Source organism: Peromyscus maniculatus, chromosome 18 (assembly GCF_049852395.1).
Source record: "Peromyscus maniculatus bairdii isolate BWxNUB_F1_BW_parent chromosome 18, HU_Pman_BW_mat_3.1, whole genome shotgun sequence".
Taxonomy (NCBI): domain Eukaryota; kingdom Metazoa; phylum Chordata; class Mammalia; order Rodentia; family Cricetidae; genus Peromyscus; species Peromyscus maniculatus.
In genome coordinates, this window is record NC_134869.1 from 49,169,116 (window position 1) to 49,175,115 (window position 6,000).

Consider the following 6,000-nt stretch of genomic DNA (forward strand, 5'->3'; position numbering starts at 1 on the left):
TCATTTTCTTATGTCTGGAGCCAGGATTTTCAGGGGGTCGTCCCTGATCTATCAATTTTCATAATCCAGTGTCTCTTAGCAGCCAAAAAATTTAAAGACAACATATAGGATCCAGACTGTCTGTGTATTTTGTGGCTTATTTCTTTTATATTACTTTACTCCCCTTTTAAGGACTTTATTATTTTAAAACTCTCTCTCTCTCTCTCTCTCTCTCTCTCTCTCTCTGTATATATGTATATGTATATATATAACAAAAAATCATCTTTGGCTGACTTGTGTATAATGCACAGTCTATACTTGTGTGTGTGTGTGTGTGTGTGTGTATATATATATATATATATATAGAGAGAGAGAGAGAGAGAGAGAGATATGTAGACAGTCTATACATATATAGACTGTCTGTACCTTCCCTTTTCTCTCCCAAGCCTATGTATATTTTTAAACACACTATAACCTGTTTAGAGCCTTTTCCTGTCTGGGTCTGTTTTTACTGAGCATCTGTAACCTTTTTGGTTGGCATGAGCGAACCCCCGAACCTGCCATGCAGCATTGTTGGCAAAGCTCGAGCTGGCTGCTTAAGCCCGCAGGCAGTGGCTGGGAGACGCCTCTCTGTACTGCAGCCCATGTGAGAGACTCCGGGAACCCGGCAGGCAGCTTAGTTCACGGTGTGCCAGCAGCTGCCAGGAGATGTATCTCTGTACCACGGCTGGCATGAGAGACATGAGACTAGGAAGCCACGTTTGGCTCCTTTTTTGTGTGTGTTTAGAACCTTTTTTTGACGCTTTCTCTGGTTTTATGTAGATCTTTGTTGTTCCACATTAGGCGCTGTTTGTTAGCAGAAGTTTCTGTTCCACCAGCAGCTCCCAAATAAACACACTGAGGCTTATATTAATTACAAATGCTCAGCCAATAGCTCAGGCTTATTACTAACTAGCTCTTACAACTTAATTTAACTCATTTCTATCAATCTATGTGTTGCTATGTGTCTCATGGCTTGTTACCTCATGTTGGACATGTCCTGCTCATCTACGTCTGGCTGGCGGCTCTTCTGACTCTGCCCTTCTTCCCAGAATTCTCCTGGTCTGGCTCTCCCACCTAATCTCTCCTCTCCAGCTATAGGTCAGTGAGCTCTTCATTAACCAATGAGAGTAACGCATATTCACAGTGTACAAAGATTGTTCCACAGCATCATATCAGGATGATGAAGAATGATCCAGACCACAGGCCACAGCTGGAGGCTCTGACCTTTGTTTCTTGCCAGTGTTTCCATGCCCGTAAACTCCCACCCCCTCCCTAAGCAGGGCATGGAGGCTTACATCTGTCATCCTAGCATTCCTGAAGCAGAGGCAGAAGCTGTGTGGCTTCAAGGCTAGCCTGGGCCACACAGCGAGGTCCCGTCTCGATAGCTCTCAGGAATAACCACCCACCACAAAAACAGATTCCCTCAGTCGGTGACATTATCTTCAGCTCCCTTTGCACCTCTCCTAGCTGGGGACACCAAGTGTGGTGGGGAGGACTTCCTAGACACGTGTGATCACAGCCACGTGGGCACCTTGGAGACTCCCGGCTCTCCAGGCACACCCAGCTTGCTGTCTGTCCTGCTGTAGCGTGTGTCCGGGGCTGAGCTCTGGGCAGGGCTTTCCGGGCAGGGTGGGAGGACAAAGGGACCAGCATCGTGGGCCTGGAGCTTCTCCCTTCTCATTTTGTGCAGAGGACTCACCGTGGCACTGTGGGCTTCTTTCTTTGTGGAAGCATCTTGGGACAGTCCAGAAGGCGGCGACTGGCCGGCTGCCTTGAGAGGTGACTCTCATTGGCCATTGTCACTCATTCCAGATCCCTAGTGTCACACTGACTGAAGACATGGCGTGGGAGATGCTGCTGCTGGGGAGGTGGGAGGCAAGGACACAAAGCCGCTGACGTCTTCGGAGCATAAGCAGGATAGAATCAACATGTGTCTGAGCTGCTTTCCCAGTGCTCAGAGGAGGACGGGGTGGGGGTGGGGGTGGGGGTGGGGGAGGGGGAGTGCTAACAGGTGCCTGACAGTCGAAGCTGTACAGAAACACACTGGAGATTTGGGTTGACTGATGAGCTGCCAGCCAGGGAAGCCCATTAAAATACTTTCCAACATGTGCTGAGTACATTTAGCATCCGTCCCAGAGAGACACATGGACTCTTTTTACTAACAATAGGTGGGGGCTGGCTGGTGTTCATTTATATCCTTGGGTATGTCATAGACATAAACTTGGTGGAGGTGGTGCTGGTGATTAAACCTAGGGTTTGGTGCCCAGTGGGCAGCGTTACCACCGGGCAACATTGGCAGCCCTTGGTTTCCCGAGACAAGGTCTTGTAATGTATCTCAGGCTGCTGCAGAATGCTCTAGCTGTTTGGTTTTGAACTTGCAATCCTCCTGCCTCCTGGGAGATAAGAATGGAGGAGGAAGGACCACACACTGGTTAAGTCCTAATGCTGGGATTAGAGGTGTGGCTCACTGCACCTGGACGACGTACTTCTGTCCCCTTTGGAGACGCGTTGAATCTTTCCCACTGGCCAGCTCTGCTCTGTCCCAGACACCTGTAATTAAATAAGCTTTAGCGCAAAGGTGGGTCCACACCCTACAGACCACAGAAAGAGTGGAGTTCAACAGAACAATGGATTTGGGGCAGGGGCTGGAGCTCAGTGGTAGAGCAGGCGTAGGATGTTTTAGGGTTCAGTTCTAGCAACACCCCTGTCTTTGTTAGGGTCTCTGTTGCTGTGATGAACACCAGGCCCAAAAGCAGCTTGGGGAGGAAAGGGTTCTTTCACCTTACAGCTCGTAGTCCATCCTCCTGGGAAGTCGGGGTGGCAGGAACCTGTGGGCAGGAGCTGGTGCAGAGGCCATGGGGTGCTGCTCACTGGCTTTCTCCTCGTGGCTTGCTCAGCCTGCTTTCTTAACCTTTCAGGACCACCCGCCTAGGGTCGACACCACTGGCATTTTTATACACCCAGGACTACCTGTACAGGGGTGGTACCATCTGTAGTGACCTGGGCTCTCACCCATCTATTATCAACCAAGAATGTACCACAGGCTTGCCCACAGTTCATTCTAGTGGGAGAGTCTTCTCAGTTGAGGTTCCTTTTCCCCAAATGGCTCTAGCTTGTGACAAGTCAGAACTATTCAATGCTGCCCTAACCCCTACCTCCACCCCTGGACAAAAAAGGAAAAAAAAAAAGAGAAAGAAAAAGATAAACTTAAAGCTCCATTATTATTATTATTATTATTATTATTTTTGGAGACAGAGTTTTGCTATGGCCCAGAACGCACTATGCAGCCCAGCCTAACCTAGAACCTACAGCAATCATCTCAGTCTCACAGGTGTTGGGGTCACAGGTGTGGCGCCAGCATCCTCAACTTTCATCTTTGAAACTCTGATTTTTTAAATCTATATTTCACTAATTAGCCTTGTGAGCTTTGATAAATGAAGCGGAAGGGGGAAATCTGTCCAGTGAATCTTATTGTTGTTTTGAGACAGGGACGGACAGACCATGCTGGGATTAAAGGTGGACATTCCCACTCCTGGCCCATGAGTTTGGTTTTTCGAGACAGGGTTTCTCTGGGTGGCCCTGGCTGTCCTAGGCCTCGATTTGTAGACCAGGCTGGCCTCACACTCACAGAGGTCAGCCTGCCCTTGCCTCCCGAGTGCTGGGATTAAAGGCCATCTCTCCAGAACCTTGGTGGTTGTTGCAAAGGGTCTTGCTATGTCTTGGCCAAGTCATCCCGAGTATTGGGATTGGAGCTGTGTACTGCCACACCTGGTCCCACTTCTTAACCTAGTCTAATTACAGCGGTTCCCAAAACCTCCAGGAGAGTTCAGTACAGGGTTTTCAAACTTGGGTCCTAAGAATTCTGTGGTTTATGGATCCGACTTCATTGCATGCATAGGGACAGCCCTTGAGACCCACTGCAGGGAGAAAGGAAGGGGCACAAAGGCCTCTGCAGGGAATCTGGCTCCAAGGGACAGGTCCCATGTCAGTGGGACCAGGTGAGATCTTAGGTCCTCCCCCAGGAGAGCCTGTTGGCATGCTGGTGAGATAGTTAAGTCGCCTGTTTCCTAGGGTGAGATTTGCATGTCTTTTTTTTTTTTTTTTTTTTTTTTGGGTAGTTTGTAATCACATTGAACCTTCAGTTCTTATTTAGGACTAGGTATCACTCAAGAGCCTGATCTAATCATTGCCGCTGATAATACCTTTCCCTCATCAACGCTTTAAGGCTTTGGTATCTTCTCTGTCAAGAGGCCAGTGTTGGGCCAGGTATATGGTCCAACAGGTAAAGATGCTTCCAGTGTCGCCTGAGGTCTCTAGTTCAGTCCCTAAGAACCAAATGGTGGAAGGAAAGAACTGTCGGACGTTGTCCTCTGACGGGCACACACACACCCTGACACACATGTGCACGCACACAGTACAGAATACATGAAAGCACATCGTTCATTACTTACCTTTACACACCCCTCACCTTAAACACAGGGCTAAAGAGCAGCTCTCTCCGGACCACATCACAGCGCTTGTGGACGGCTGCCCTGGCTTCTAGACTCTGCTGTGGTCAGGGCAGGGATGGCATCCAGCTAAGTGACCACCTGCTATCACCCAGCTGAGGGTTGTTGGGCCTGTGTCAACTATGGTATCCCAATTGCAATCCCCCGAACACTGTTTATGCAGGCCACGACTCGGGGCCGTTGGCAAGTGATCAACGTGGATGGATGAGGTAATGTCTTCCTCTGGGGCGAAGAGCAGGCTTGCTATAAAACAGTAGGCTGCTCAGCTTAGTGCTCCTCACCTGCAACAAAACCCAAGTGTGTCTGTCCCCTCGGTGTGGGACTTTGCCTGACCCCTACATGGGTGGGAGCGGGGGTGAAGGGGGGTGGCTGACAGGCTTGTGATTCATAGGGATGATCTTGACATTGTGGTACACTCATGATTACTTTTTAAAGATTTTCATTTTTTTTTCAAAGATTTATTTATTTATTATGTATACAGAAGAGGGCACTAGATCTCATTACAGATGGTTGTGAACCACCATGTGGGTGTTGGGAATTGAACTCAGGACCTCTGGAAGAGCAGTTGGTGCTCTTAACCTCTGAGCCATCTCTCCAGCCCCCAAGATTTTCATTTTTAATGAAGTGCATATGTGTGGGTTTGTGCACGTGTGTAGTACCGACGGAAGCCAGAAGGTGTTGGATCTCCTGAGGCTTGAGTTACAGGTGGTTGTGAGCCACACGATGTGGGTGGCGGGGAACCAAACCTGGGTCCTCTGAAAGAGCAGCATAGGTCCTCAGCCATCTCTCCAGCCCCGAAATGATCTTTCCCAGACAGCAACCTGTCAGGGTTTCAACATCTAACATCTCCTTGGTCTAGGAAGTAACCCACTGTGTCTGGGGCTGGCGATTTGTGGCCAGTTTGTTTTTCTAAGTTGGAACAGGGCCTCCCACAGTTATTTACCAGGATTGAGTCTCACTCTGTAGCTGACGGTGCCCTGCCCCACCCAGTTCACTTGCCAATGGGGGCGATCCCAGGGCTTTGTGCGTATGAGGTAAGCATCTGACCACTGAGCTGTGGGCCCAGCTCTTGAGCTATTTTTTTTAAGAAAAATTGTTTTTCATTCTTTTTACACACCAAAGATCCCCCTCTTCCCTCCTCCCGCCCCTGCCAGCCTCCCCCTCCACAAGAAGGCAATCCAGTAGAGGCAAGTCCAAGCCCTTCCCCCTGCCTCAAGGCTGCATGAGGTGTCCCATCATAGGTAGTGGGCTCCAAAAAGCCCGCCCATGCACCAAGAGTGGATTCTGATCCCACCACCAGGGGGCCCCTTTCGGGTTATTTTTAATGCTTCAACAGCAGGGTAGTTGAGGCACAGACTGTGTCTCCTGTAGGCCTAGAACGTTCGGTATTTACCCCTGTAAGAAAGTCTGTTGACTCCTGCAAGATGTGATTTTTCTTTTAGGGAAATGGATCCAACACCTGGGCTATCAC